This window comes from Balaenoptera borealis (assembly GCF_965194805.1).
Source record: "Balaenoptera borealis genome assembly, chromosome: 16".
NCBI lineage: Eukaryota > Metazoa > Chordata > Mammalia > Artiodactyla > Balaenopteridae > Balaenoptera > Balaenoptera borealis.
In genome coordinates, this window is record NC_138872.1 from 14,572,633 (window position 1) to 14,586,569 (window position 13,937).

At 42.2% G+C, this 13,937-nt stretch overlaps 1 pseudogene across 1 annotated transcript in view; it reads left to right on the plus strand.

The window, feature by feature from the left end:
* Positions 1-13,183, plus strand: part of LOC309614450 (methylsterol monooxygenase 1 pseudogene) — a 60,576-nt pseudogene extending 47,393 nt beyond the window's left edge. Inside the window, exon 7 of the transcript XR_014249781.1 lies at positions 2,367-13,183. The product of XR_014249781.1 is annotated as a methylsterol monooxygenase 1 pseudogene (transcript). The remainder of the gene's footprint in view (positions 1-2,366) is intronic.
* The last annotated feature ends 754 nt before the right edge of the window (positions 13,184-13,937 follow it).

The following is a 13,937-nucleotide window of genomic DNA, read 5'->3' on the forward strand; positions in this document are numbered from 1 at the left end:
AAAAAAATAAAGGTTGGGAAACACTGGAATAAGGGGAGATGAATCAAGAGAAGATGCCATCATTGTACCACACCTGAAGTTAGGGACACGTAGCATAATTCTTTCTCCTATAATTTGGGGACAGCCATGGCAGTGTCCAACCTCAACAATTCCTAACTGGAGGTCTTGTCATTGTTCAGAATGTCCCTCTGCCCCTTTCCGACTCCTCTGAGAGACACTACTTTCAGTGATTCAAAAGGAGTCTCTCCTGGGAGGACTTCTTCAGAGATGCCTCATGCCCTCACCCTCCCACCGGAGTTGCCAAGGTTGAGCAGAGGAGGGCCAGATGGCACAAGCAAGCTGAGTGAGTAAGCAACCCTGACCCCCATTTCATCCACCTGTTGCCTGCCCCTTGGCTTAAACCTATGGCTGAGGGAATTCCCTGGCTGTCCAGTGGTTAGGACTCCAAGCTTCCAGTGCTGGGGGCCCAGGTTCAATCCCTGGTCAGGGAACTAAGGTCCCGCAAGCTGCTTGGCACTGCCAAAAGAAAAAAAAAAACAAACATGGCTGCATGCAGTGGGAAGTGGGTCCCTTATGACCAGTTGACAGAGGAGGAAGAAGCCTGAGCTTGGTATATGGAGGAGGTGCCCAATTTTGATGGTAGATGGACACATCCATCCATCATGGCCTCAAACTGAGAACAGCATAGTTACCAGGAAGGGCTCAGATCCCTTAGGAATGAGGGTTGAAGGTCACACCACCAGGTAAGCCACCATATCCAGCAGAGGTGCCAAGGGTGAGGGGAATCTAGAATTGACAGTAGAGATTAGAGCTTTTCTGAGCAGCTGCCCCAGCTCTGCACCTACCTCTTGTTACACAAGGAAAAACAAATTTCTCATATGTTTAAACCACTGTGATTCAGGTTTCTGTTACACGCATTTCTGGCTGATACAGTATTCCTAACAACAGCATATGCCTGGGTTTTGTTCTCTAATCCTATTTAGCACACCTTGCGTTTTAATAGGACAATTCAGTCCCTTTGAGATTACTGTAAAAATTGATATATTTTATTTTATTCCTTCCATTTTAATTCGAGCTTACTATTTATTTACTTTGTTATTTTTCTTCCTTTTTCTTGTTTTTGCGGGCAGATAATATGGCCATTTATTATCTGTTTTTCTTTTATTTTTTTTAAAGTATAATTTACATACAACAAATTGCACACACATTAGGTATACAGTTTAATGAGGGTTTTTTGTAGTTGTTGTTTGGGGTTTCTTTGGCTGTGCCTCACAGCTTGTGGAATCTTAGTTCCCCAACCAGGGATTGAATGAGGGCCCTTGGCAGTGAGAACATGGAGTCCTAGCCACTGGACAGCCAGGGAATTCCCTCTTTTTCTTTCAGATTTTGGTGTTCTATAGAGCTAACAATTACCTTTTCTTTTTCATATTCAGAAAAAAAAATACATAATCACAATTATATAATCTTCCATTATATGAAAAACACCATCTATTTCTTCACATTAAGATGACCGATTGTAATTCTTTTACATCATGCTCCCCAAGCCCCAAAGAGATTTAAATGCTTTAACTTTTTTCCTCTCCACCTGCCCCTCCCCAAGTACCAGGCTGAGATCCTTCAGTATTTATAGTCCCATATTATTATTAGTCTTCCTTTAGGATTCCCTTTTCCCCTCAGAAGTCTGTAGATATTATTGCATCATCATTTACTTCCAGTATTGCAGATGAGAAGTCCAGTGCCAGGCTCATTGATTTTCATTGTAAGTTACTTATTTTCCCTCTCTGGAGGTTGGTAAGCTTTATATGTATACTTGGTGTTCGTTTTTTTTTTTTTTTTTTTTTTTGGTTGGGGGGGAAGCTCTGTTTGGAATTCAGTGACTCCTTAAAATCTTCTGATCAGGTCTTTGTTGGAAACATTTCAGGGAAAATTTCCTCCATTGTTTTGTTTCGTTATTGCCTGCCTTCCACTTCCTCCATTTGATGAATTTCCGTTTTTCCAATAATAATAATTCCAATACTGAATAATTCAAATAGACAGGTATTTGGTTGCCTCCATCATCCCCCCCAACCTCTCTGATTTCACCTCATCATTTCCATCTCTTTAAATTTTTGATATGTGTTTTATTTCTCCATTTGGTATTCCACAACCAGTTGCACCAGTAACCTTCCTCTCCTTTGATTCATCTCCTGAAATGTTTAGTCTGAATATGAGATTTTCCTTCGATCCAGAACATGAGTGTGTGTGTGTGTGTGTGTGCGTGCGTGTGTGTGTGTGTGTGCATGCGCGTCACACTGTATCTGTGGCTCCTTCGGGTGTCGTTTTCATCATCAATTTCTGTTCAGATTACCTTCTCTCTTCTCCTGTAGGTTTGTACTGGCTGTTCTCTGTGATACACCAGTTCTCTCTCTTTCTCATTTTGAAGACCCCGCAGGTACATTGGTATTTTCCTTTGCTGGCTCCCCGGGGTGCGTGTTCAGCTGCTGGGGATCTGCGGCAGGTCAGGCTCTTGAGTCATGGACCGCCCAGCAGTCTTTGCTCTTCTGGGTCAGCAGTGCTCCGGCTGGTGGGTCGCTGGTCCCAGAAGGACTCCCTCTGCTCCTTAGTCTCCTCAGCTGGCCTTTTCCCAGGGTCGAAAGGATTGAGCACACCGATTTCCTCCCCCTCAGCTTTCTGAGCACTGGCGTCACAGGGGCAGGCGCACAGCTCCCTCAGGAAGTTCTTGGATTTGCATAAGTCAAGTGTTCCCAGATGTTACCTCTTTCCTTCTGACCATCACTACTGGGGCCTGGGCCTCTGGTGGCCCGGCTCTCACTGAACTCAGACTAGCCCCCAGAGATCACTAGATCTTGCTTGTACCCTAAAACCTCAAAAAATGCTGGCCTCAAAAATTAAAAAAGCTGCTGGCCTCAAAAAATGTTCAGTAGCTGGTTTTAAATTGAAAGATGAGGGCAGCAAGGATGTATTCAAGCAACCATTTCCCCAGAATTCAGAGGATACTTCCGTATACAGTAAGTCCTCTACATACAAACCTTCAAGTTGAGAACTTTCAAAGATGCGAACGTGTGTTCCATCAGCATCAGGCGTGAGTGAATTTGCAGCTCACCCTCCATATCCTACTGCTGACGATCCTTTAACTCTACCGTCTCCCACCTTCTCTCCCTCCTCCAGTCAGTAACTCTTCTTGCCTGTTCACTTGATGCCAGCCCCTGTATGCCAGCTGTTGTACTGTGCTACTGTACTTTTCAAGGTACTATACTGTAAGATTAAAAATGTCTTCTTTATTTTTTGTGTTTGTTTTTTATGTACTATTTGTGTGAAAAGTATTATAAACCTATTACATTACAGTGCTGTATAGCCAACTGTGTTAGTTGGGTATGTAAGCTAACTTTGCTGGACTTAACAAATTGGACTTATGAACTTGCTCTCAGAATGGAACTCATTCGTATGTAGGGGACTTACTGTAGTCAAAAGGCAGAAATACTATAGGCCATTTCACAGACTATAATGCAATAAAACCAGAAAACATCAACCAGAATAGCCAAAGAAAAAACAAAACCTCACCACCACCAAGATCCCTATAGACATGAATATCCAAAATTCACTCTTTTAGCTACCATCAGGTTAGAGAGAAAATCAGAATAGAAATTATAAATTATTTTAATGAATAACAATGAGAACACAAAATATAAAAATCTTTGAAGTGTGACCAAACAAAAATTCAAAGGAAGAACTACAGATTTAAATAACTTTATTAGAAAAACAAATAAAAGATTTAAAATAATGAAGAGGTCCCAGGGAAAGATAGTAGATGAAATATTCAAGTCTAATTTTGGTCCCACTGAGACGCCTATTAAAAATAGAGTAAAGGGATTTTATTTTCACCTTTATATTTTATAAAATTTCAAATCCCCAGAAAAGGCAGAAGAATGCTACAATAAACATCTCTATACGAACTATTTAGATTCACCAATTGTTATGATTTTGCCATATTTGCTTTATTTCTCTCTCTCTTTTTATACATACATACACATTTTTTTTCTGAATCATTTGAAAATAAGTTACCAATATTATGACCCTTCACTCGTAAGCATGTATCACTTAAGAATAAGGGCAATCTACAAACTCAAATAAATAAATGTTTCTTCAAATACAGAATGTACATTTTTATACATACATGAGCATTTACTAAAATTTATCACCCACTTGGCTATAAGGAAAATCTTGAAAAATTCAATAAATTAGATATTTCATATGCTATCATCTCTGCTCATCATTCAATAGAAATGAAGTAAATGATTTTTAAAGTCACCAAAATATGCTAACTGCATGGAAATTAAGTCTAAGAAACACACTGTTTGGGAACACTTGAATCAAAGGAAAGAAAAATGAAATTACAAATTATCTAGAAAACAAAGAAATGGAGAATTCTTCACTGGAAAACTTATGGGAGATAGAAAAAATTTCAAAGGAAATTTTTTAGCCTTAAGTAACTTCATCAATAAATGGAAAGAACTTGATACTTTATATGATTCAGTTTAAGCATTGCTCAGATCCATAGCCACACCCTACAGCGTACTCTTCTTCCCCACCTGTCACCCCCTTACTTTCTCTGTCCCCAGGCACTGCCCTGCTTCAATGAACAGCTGCCACCTTGAAAGACTGACTTGTATCTTCCCTCTTAGAGCAGAAATGAGGGCATCTTGTTCTTGTATGTGCTCCAAAGTTACAAGAGGGTGAAAGCAGATCTGAGTGGTGCAAGGGGTAGAATTGCTAGCCTTAGGTTATGCACCACCACAGATCTCTGTGGCGTTCCCCCCTCAACCCCACTACTCACCAACCTCACCCCTAAATCATTTGCCTTGACTCCTAGATGGAGAGGCTCTACAGGGAACAGCAAGCTATTTCCTGGTCATTAAGCCAGGTCATGGCCTCTGCCATCGACTGCACTGCAGACTGAGGGGCCCCACAGTAGCACAGACAGAAAGGGAGAGACAGACCACTATATGCAGTGGCCAGATTGGTCCAGGAGGCTCTGGCTTCCCCAGAGGCCAGGTAATACTGCCTGGATGCATCAGGTTAATGCCCTGTGGGGCAGACTTTGAACCATAGGAGATGGGGGACAGGAAGGACCCAATGGATAAATTCTTCTCACCTTCTCCTCCTGAGGGATGCTCCAAGACAGAGGAGTTCATACAGCCTCTCTGAGGATGTACTGTGAGCCCAAGGAATTAGCCACACTGGTTACAAAACTGTGAGCCTCTCAGGAACGCAGCCTCTTACCTTTGCCCTCCTCCCTCCCTTCCTCACTTTTTCCTTCAACCTGGTTTCTGTTGTTGCACAAACCCAGTGAAGTGTTAGCACGTAAACTTTTGACACAGGCTCTATTTTCTGGGGAACCCAGGCTAAGACAATAGTCTCCTTGAGAAATAGAAAAAGAACAAGAAAATAAGCTGAAAAAAAGTAGGAAGAGAGAAATCATTAAGATGGAAGATATTTTTTAAATAGTAAGAAAAAATAAATCCCAAATCTCTTCTTGGAGGAAAACCATCCCAGTACACCAGTCAGGGTTCTATAGTGAGTTCTGTATTGCAAAAGAAGCTGATTCTGATAATTAAGGAGCAAGCAAGTTTTTAAAAGAGATATCGAGTAGCTCACAATGTCATTGTGAGGGCTGAAAAGCCAGACTCAAGGTTAAGCAATGCCCCGAACCATACCCAGTTCTGCCCTATGAGGAAACTGCTGCTGCTCTCACCACCCTCCCAAAGCCAGGACCTTGACCTTGAAACCACTGTCGCGGCTGCACTGTCAAAGCTCATTGCCTGTGCCACCTGGACCCATGGAAATGGAAACTCCACATAGAACTTGATTCCCTGTGTAGCTCACTTCCCATTCATTCCATGAAGGTCAAATACACACATCCTAATGGTGAGGGAGGCTGGGAATTTGAGTTCTGATGAATAATTTCTCCAAATATAAAAGGGCTATTCAAAAGATGATGGGAAATGATGAATCAGACAGATGTCTACTATATGCAATAAAATAGATACACCTCTCAGGAGGCAGATAAAAGATAAGTGAAAGAGAACAAAAATGTTTAAAAAATAGTTCTGGCATGACCGATGATCTGGAATAGTGCTGTGCAATGGGAATATAATGTAAGCTGTGTATGTAATTAAAATTTTTCTCTGAGCCACATTAAAAAGTAAAAAAGAAATATATGAAGTTAATTTTAATACTTTGTGTAATCCAATATATCCAAAATATTATGATTTCAACATGTAATCAATATAAAAGTCATTAATGAGACATTTTTCATTCTTTTTTTTTATATCAAGTCTTGGAAATCCGGTGTATATTTTAAACTTACAGCCCATTTCAGTTCAGACCAGTCACATTTCAAATAACGTAATCGTCACACTCAGCTAGTGGATACCATAGTGGATAGTGTAGAGATTGAAGAAATAAAATCAGAACCCTATTTCACATCATTTAAACAAAAATAAATTCCAAATGAGTTAAAAACAAATCTAAAAAATCAAACCATTAAAATCTTAGAACACCTGTAACACTATACCTACTTAGCCCTCAATCAGATCTTGTGACCCATCTGCAATGCAGATGGCAGATAAAGGGTTAATATCTATATATACAAAGCGCATTTGCAAATTAGTATCAGAATTAAACTGGCCAGACGCTATCACTAGTCTATTCATAGAAGAACAAATCCAAATGGTGAATAAACCTAAAAAGATGTTCAACTTCCCTAGGAGTCAGGGAAATGCAAATTAAATAAAAATGAGATGTCACTTTACTCACATCACACTAGCAAATCAATCGGGAGCGTGATAACACCTACTACAAGCTGGGAAGGGACTCTCTTCACCACATTCCAGTAGCGATGACCTTGTTGGAGAGCAATCTGGCAATGTATATCAAAATAAAACAACTCCACATATTCTTTGACCCAGCAATCTCATGCCGGGGAATCCATCCCATTGAAGTAAAAGCACCAGAATATATGTGGCTGTGGGTATTCACATCAACAGTGAACATGATTGCAACAAAACCCTAAAAACAAAGTGTATACTCAGAAAAATAGTTGAATACTTTGTGGTACCTTTATATCATGACATGTTGCACAGCCATTAAAAAAAAATTTCTTAAACCTCTATCTAGTGACTTGAGGGAACTTTTATCTTTCATCTCTGCAAGAGGCAGAGAAATGTACTATAAACTGCGGTTCTATTTCTGTAAGAGATACGGACAGAAATCTACATAGGTATATACATTTGCATCTGAGTTTATGAGCATGAAAAAATATAGAAGAATATAATCCATCTGCTAGCAAGGCTACCTGGGAGGAGGAAAAGCAGATGGTACAGATGGAGAGAAAAACAGGAAGGGAGGAAAGAAAATATGAGTATAGGAGAAAAGTGAGGAGGGGGGTTAAAAGGAAATAACTATTATTTCAAATAAGGACAATTTTTGTAAAAGTTATCACGTGTGTGTGAAAAGGGGAAACGTATCTCCATATAAATCTATCTTGTTAATCATGGTAACACCTTACTTGATTTTTTGACTACTCGTTCTGTGGATTTCTAACAGGTAAGTTAAAGTTTCTCACAAAACTGTGGATTTGTTGTTTTTTCTTGTAATTCTATCAGGTTTAGTATTATATATCTCAATTCTATGTTACTAGGCACATATAAGCACAAAGACTAAACTTATTGGTAGAGTAAATATTTCATCAATATCTATTTTTGTCTTCTCAAATTATACTGATTATTTTTGCCTTGAAATCCATTTTGCCTAATGCTAAAATTGATGCTTTCCCTTTGCTGGCATTTGCGGGGAATACCTTTTTCCATCTCGGTATTTTCAGTTTTTCTATATTGCCCTGTTCTTGCTGTCTCTTATAAAACATCACACAGTTTGACTTTTTAAACTCAATTCAAGAGTCTTTGTCTTTTAACAGTGAATGTAATAGATTTACATTTATTATGGTTATTGATATATTTGCACATGTTCTACCAATTTACCATGGATTTTCTATTGCATATGCTGTTTTCATGCTTCTCTTTCACCCCTGCTATTTGGTTAGTTGATAGCATTTTGTTTGTCCTCAATTAATTTTTCTTCTGATGACTTGGAAAATATATATTCTGTTCCTATTATCTTTATATCTTTTTTAAAAAATTTTTTTTAGATTGATTGATTGATTGCTATGTTGGGTCTTCGTTTCTATGCTAGGGCTTTCTCTAGTTGCGGCGAGCGGGGGGCCGCTCTTCATTGCGGTGCGCAGGCCTCTCACTACCGTGGCCTCTCTTGTGGCGGAGCACAGGCTCCAGACGCGCAGGCTCAGTAGTTGTGGCTCACGGGCCTAGTTGCTCCGCGGCATGTGGGATCTTCTCAGACCAGGGCTCGAACCCGTGTCCCCTGCATTAGCAGGCAGATTCTCAACCACTGCGCCACCAGGGAAGCCCCAATCTTTATATCGTTGACACACATAGTTAAGCATATTCTTAATCAACATCTAGAGTTAATTAACATCTGTATCTTCCCACTAAATAGAATGAGGATCTTAGCATGCTTTTACTTTTCTCTCCTACCTCCTTCCCAGATTTCATACCTCTCCACCCCATGTTATCATCTTAGCTTTTAGTTAATTATTATAAGTAAAGATATTTATTTAGATTTAAAAATAAACCTTCCCCAGCGGCGTGCGGAATTATAAGGCTGTCTGCAGAGATTTGAAAAATGGCAACAAATGAAAGTATCAGCATCTTTAGTTCAGCATCCTTGGCTGTGGAATATGTAGATTCACTTTTACCTGAGAATCCTCTGCAGGAACCATTTAAAAATGCTTGGAACTATATGTTGAATAATTATACAAAGTTCCAGATGGCAACATGGGGATCCCTCATAGTTCATGAGGTCCTTTATTTCTTGTTCTGTTTACCTGCATTTTTGTTTCAATTTATACCTTACATGAAAAAGTACAAAATTCAAAAGGATAAGCTAGAAACGTGGGGAAATCAATGGAAATGTTTTAAAGTACTTCTCTTTAATCACTTTTGTATCCAGCTTCCTTTGATTTGTGGAACCTATTATTGTACAGAGTATTTCAATACTCCTTATGATTGGGAAACAATGCCAAGATGGTACATGCTTTTGGCAAGATGGTTTGGCTGTGCAGTGATTGAGATACCTGGCACTACTTCCTGCATAGGCTCTTACACCGCAAAACAATATATAAGCATATCCATAAAATTCATCATGAGTTTCAGGCTCCATTTGGAATGGAAGCTGTATATGCACATCCTCTGGAAACCCTAATTCTTGGAACTGGATTTTTTCACTGGAATCATGCTTTTATGTGATCATGTTATTCTTCTTTGGGCCTGGGGGACCATTCGTTTGACAGAAACTGTTGATGTCCATAGTGGTTATGACATTCCACTCAACCCTTTAAATCTCATTCCTTTCTATGCTGGTTCTCGGTGTCACGATTTCCACCACATGAACTTCATTGGAAACTATGCTTCAACATTTACATGGTGGGATAGACTTTTTGGAACAGACTCTCAATTTATTGCCTACAATGAGAAGATGAAGGCTGAGAAAAAGACTGAATAAACATCTCACATAAGCCTTCCTAAGATACACATTTCCTGAATTGAAGCTAGTAGCTAACATTGCTTCTGGGGAGTGGAAATAAATATGTCTTGGTTGCTAAGTGATAAAAAGAACATTAACAACTTTTAATTATCTTCCTAGTGGGAACTTTTATATGTTTGAGTACAGTTTCCCTGAGGAAGCTTTAAAGGCCATGTTGCTAAGCTCACAAAAAGGATTTAAGTAATGGAAGGAGTATTAATGTAGGTCTTTTCCCCAAGTTGTACTATAGGCCTGAAGCTGAAATTGGTCTTCAAACCTTTTATTTTATTTTATTTTTTAAATTTATTTTTATTTATTTATTTTTGGCTGCATTGGGTCTTTGTTGCTGAGCGAGCGGGCTTTCTCTAGTTGCAGTGAGCGGGGGCTACTCTTCGTTGCGGTGTGCGGGTTTCTCATTGCGGTGGCTTCTTTTGTTGCAGAGCACAGGCTCTGGGCGCGTGGGTTTCAGTAGTTGTGACACATGGGCTCAGTAGTTGTGGCTCGCGGGCTCTAGAGCGCAGGCTCAGTAGTTGTGATGCACAGGCTTAGTTGCTCCGTGGCATGTGGGATCTTCCCAGATCAGGGCTCGAACCCGTGTCCCCAGGATTGCCAGGCGGGTTCTTAACCACTGCACCACCAGGGAAGCCCTCCCATTTTCTTTCGTGGGATTCCTGTGAGCATCACCCCAGCATCACTCATTGACCTTGGCAGTGGCCATTTCTTCCTGTAACACCAGTTGAATCCAGTTTGCAGGTTTTTAAACACTTACAGAAGCCTTCTTATGCCCCTGCAGACACCAGCACCTGCTGTGCAGCACCCTGTCCTCAAAGGTCTGCATCCCACACTCATAGCCCCTCCTCTGAGCTCAGACACCAGCACAAGCTGGCCAGGAACCCCTCCTCAGAGGTTTCTGAAACCACGTCCAGTCCAAGTTTTAATAATGCCAGTGTCTTTCCTTTGTTCCTTGAGCCTTAGGGGTGGTAGATGCTTCCTGCAGTCACTGCCTCTGTGAGAACTTCGAGTTCTTTTGATCCTTTTTTAGTTATCCACTTAACAACTTTATACCTAGCTAACGATGCTTTATATTGATTGATCTCTTTTAAATAACTGGTGTGGTTTCTAACTCCTGACTAGATAGACCCTGACTCATACATACCCTGGAAGGGGTGGACCATCCCCCAGGCCAAGATGTGACCGTACACCTAAATGAAGACATAAAATCTCCAATGGAAGTGGGTGAACTTCAAAAGAGGATTGGTCAGCCACTGAAGACTGGACCAGCGAGAGCCAGCAGCACAAACCCCAGCAGGACATCCTCAGCAGTGACAAGAGGACAAACCATCGTCATCTGTAGCCTGGATGACCGTAAAGAGCTCTGTTGGAGGATGAGCCCACCACTCAGCACGGCGACCAGCATGGCGACCAGCTAGATTTAGTGCTTCCTTGTGTACAGGAGCGCGTGGCCGCTCAGCATAGTCTCATGAGCAAAGCAAAGGGTTAATCTTACACAGGTTTGGGGAAGAGTCTGCTTTGGGATTGCGTTGGTTCCAAAAGCAGGAGTGGGGTGATGCCAGCCTTAGAAGCATGTTCATTTCAGTGAATCCACTGCAGATTGGCTGGTTTTCAAAGCACAGACTGTCACTGATTGGTTGGTTTCAGAGGCAGGATCAGTGATGTGAGTTGCCCTTGACCTGTTAGACAGGTTTAAGACCAATTCTATTGTTTATTTATTACTAGGACTATAGAAAAATCAGTCTTTTCCTAGGAGTGTACAGGCTTTTTAATATTCACATCCCATTTGGTCCTCCTGCTTCCATCTTTGAATCCTACCAGCCATTCTCAACACAATCTGATCACAGCACCCAAGAGATCTTTTTGCAAAACTCAGATTGGATCGTGTCATTCCCCTGCTTCCAACCCTCTCATGGATTCCTGTTGCACGTAGAACAAAACTGAAACTTTCCACAGCAGAGCTGACAAGACCTGCATTAGCTGGCTTCTCCCTGCCCTTCTCTTCCCTTTGTTTGATCTAACGACCCAGTTCAAGTCAGGATCTCTCCTACCTCTAGGGCTTCCCATGTTGCTGGCCCTTCTGCCTGGAACACTCTCCCCTTCACCCTTCACCTGGAAAACTCCTATTCATCCATCAAGTCTCAATATAATCATCACCTCCTCAGAGAGGACCTCCATGACTGTGCAGTCCTCCTGCTTTAGTTGCTGAAATGTGGGGAAATGAGCCTAATCATTCTCCTATAACATTTATCCCTGTTTATAATAACACATTTTTAAATTAATTAATTAAGCTAGTTATTTGCTTGTTTGTTTGCTGTCTATCTTCCCTGCAGGGCTCTGAATGCTCTGAGGGCAGAGACCACGTTTGTTTTGCTCACCACTATACAACCAATGGCTGGCGTACACCAAGCACTCAGCAAATATTTGTGGAAAGAAAAGATAAACTCTCAAGTAGGGAAGTCTTCCTACAATAAACAGGAGCCCCTCCACATGGTCTCCTCCCCCAGCCAGAACTCCACGGCCAGGCCCTCTAGCAAGATTAATTTTCTGGCCATGGCATGCGGGATCTTAGCTCCCCGACCAGGGATCAAACCTACGACCTCTGTAGTGGAAGCATGGAGTCTTAACCACTGGACCTCTAAGGAAGTCCCAAGAGTGGGTCTTCATTTCTTCTATCATGGCCACCTCAGCTTCTCAAGAAACAGGCACCTGCTCCAGACAAACCAGGCCAGTTCAATAACACTCATGGAGGTGTTTAGGGAGCAAAGGAAGCACCGGCCAATACAGGAACCCTCACCCCACACCCAGGCTCTGATCTCTAGGGCTGGGCTTACAATTAGAGGGATGAAGGCAAGGGATGATGAGTCAAAGGGGCCCTGGGTCAGCAAGGCTACCTCACTCTCCCCCCACACCCAACACACACACACACACACACACACACACACACACACACACCACATCTGTTTGGCCATTAATAACAACCCCCAATGACTGAACGCCTACTCAGAGCTACAAGCAGAAACTTTACTTGGCTTTACCTCATATAACTCCCTCACCAGCCCCACGAATCAATTTCTAGTATTATCCCTATTTTACAGATGAGGACAATACATTTCAGAGAGGTCAAGCAAACTGCCTGAGCACCCACGGTAAAGATGGCAATACTCAGCCTGCATAGCCATAGCAATCGTTAAAGTAGTGAAATTCCCACGCGTTATTAGCTGGTAAATAGTAGATGCCTCAAACCCCTGAGCGTTTTCTCCACTCCCGCAGCAGCCCTGACCTCTCCCGCCACCTTTAACCCCTTCACCTCCCCGCATTCCAGTAACTAAAGGGTTAAAGCAAAGCGGCCCTGGAAGGGGCAGGGAAATCCTCTAGGAATCTTCTCCAGGAGCTGTCTGTTCTGAGCCGGCAGTATTCATGCCTCACTGGCTGCTAAATATTTCACATTATTATTTAGGATTCTCTGCTTCTGTTGTAACTAAGATCTTCCCGCTGGAGAAGTAGATCCAGGAAGCCCAGCTTCGCGTTGGCCAGGGGCTTATCTCCGGTTCAGAGGGATGCAGTGGGCTGGAAGAGCAGTCCCCCTTCCCCTTCCCCGCCCCCGCTTGAGTCCAGAAAGCAGCAGATTCACCACCAAACCCTAGTATGCTTACCATTTTCTTTTCTTTTTTTGTAAATTAATTTATTTTTGGCTGTGTTGGGTCTTCGTTTCTGTGCGAGGGCTTTCGCTAGTTGCGGCAAGCGGGGGCCACTCTTCATTGCCGTGCGCGGGCCTTTCACTGTCGTGGCCTCTCTTGTTGCAGAGCACAGGCTCCAGACGCGCAGGCTCAGTAGTTGTGGCTCACGGGCCTAGTTGCTCCGCGGCATGTGGGATCTTCCCAGACCAGGGCTCGAACCCGTGTCCCCTGCATTGGCAGGCGGATTCTCAACCACTGCGCCACCAGGGAAGCCTGCTTACCATTTTCTAAGAAATTATCGAGCCATTGCTGTGTGTCCTCTCTCATTTAAGTCGTTTACAGGGTACTAGCAGGGACGGGGCGGGGGGCTGAGGAGGGCGCTCCGGATCTAAAGAATGGCCATTTGGTGGTTTCCAGAGCATGGACGCCAAGGTTAGCGTCCAGTTGCTCAAGCCCCAGACCTGCCACTTAAGAGCCATAGAGCAAATGACTTAACCTCTCTGTGCTTCAGTTACCTCTTGTGAAAAATGGGAGTAATAATAATAATTCTGACTTCAGCGGGTTGGGGTGAAGGTTCAATTAGATGCA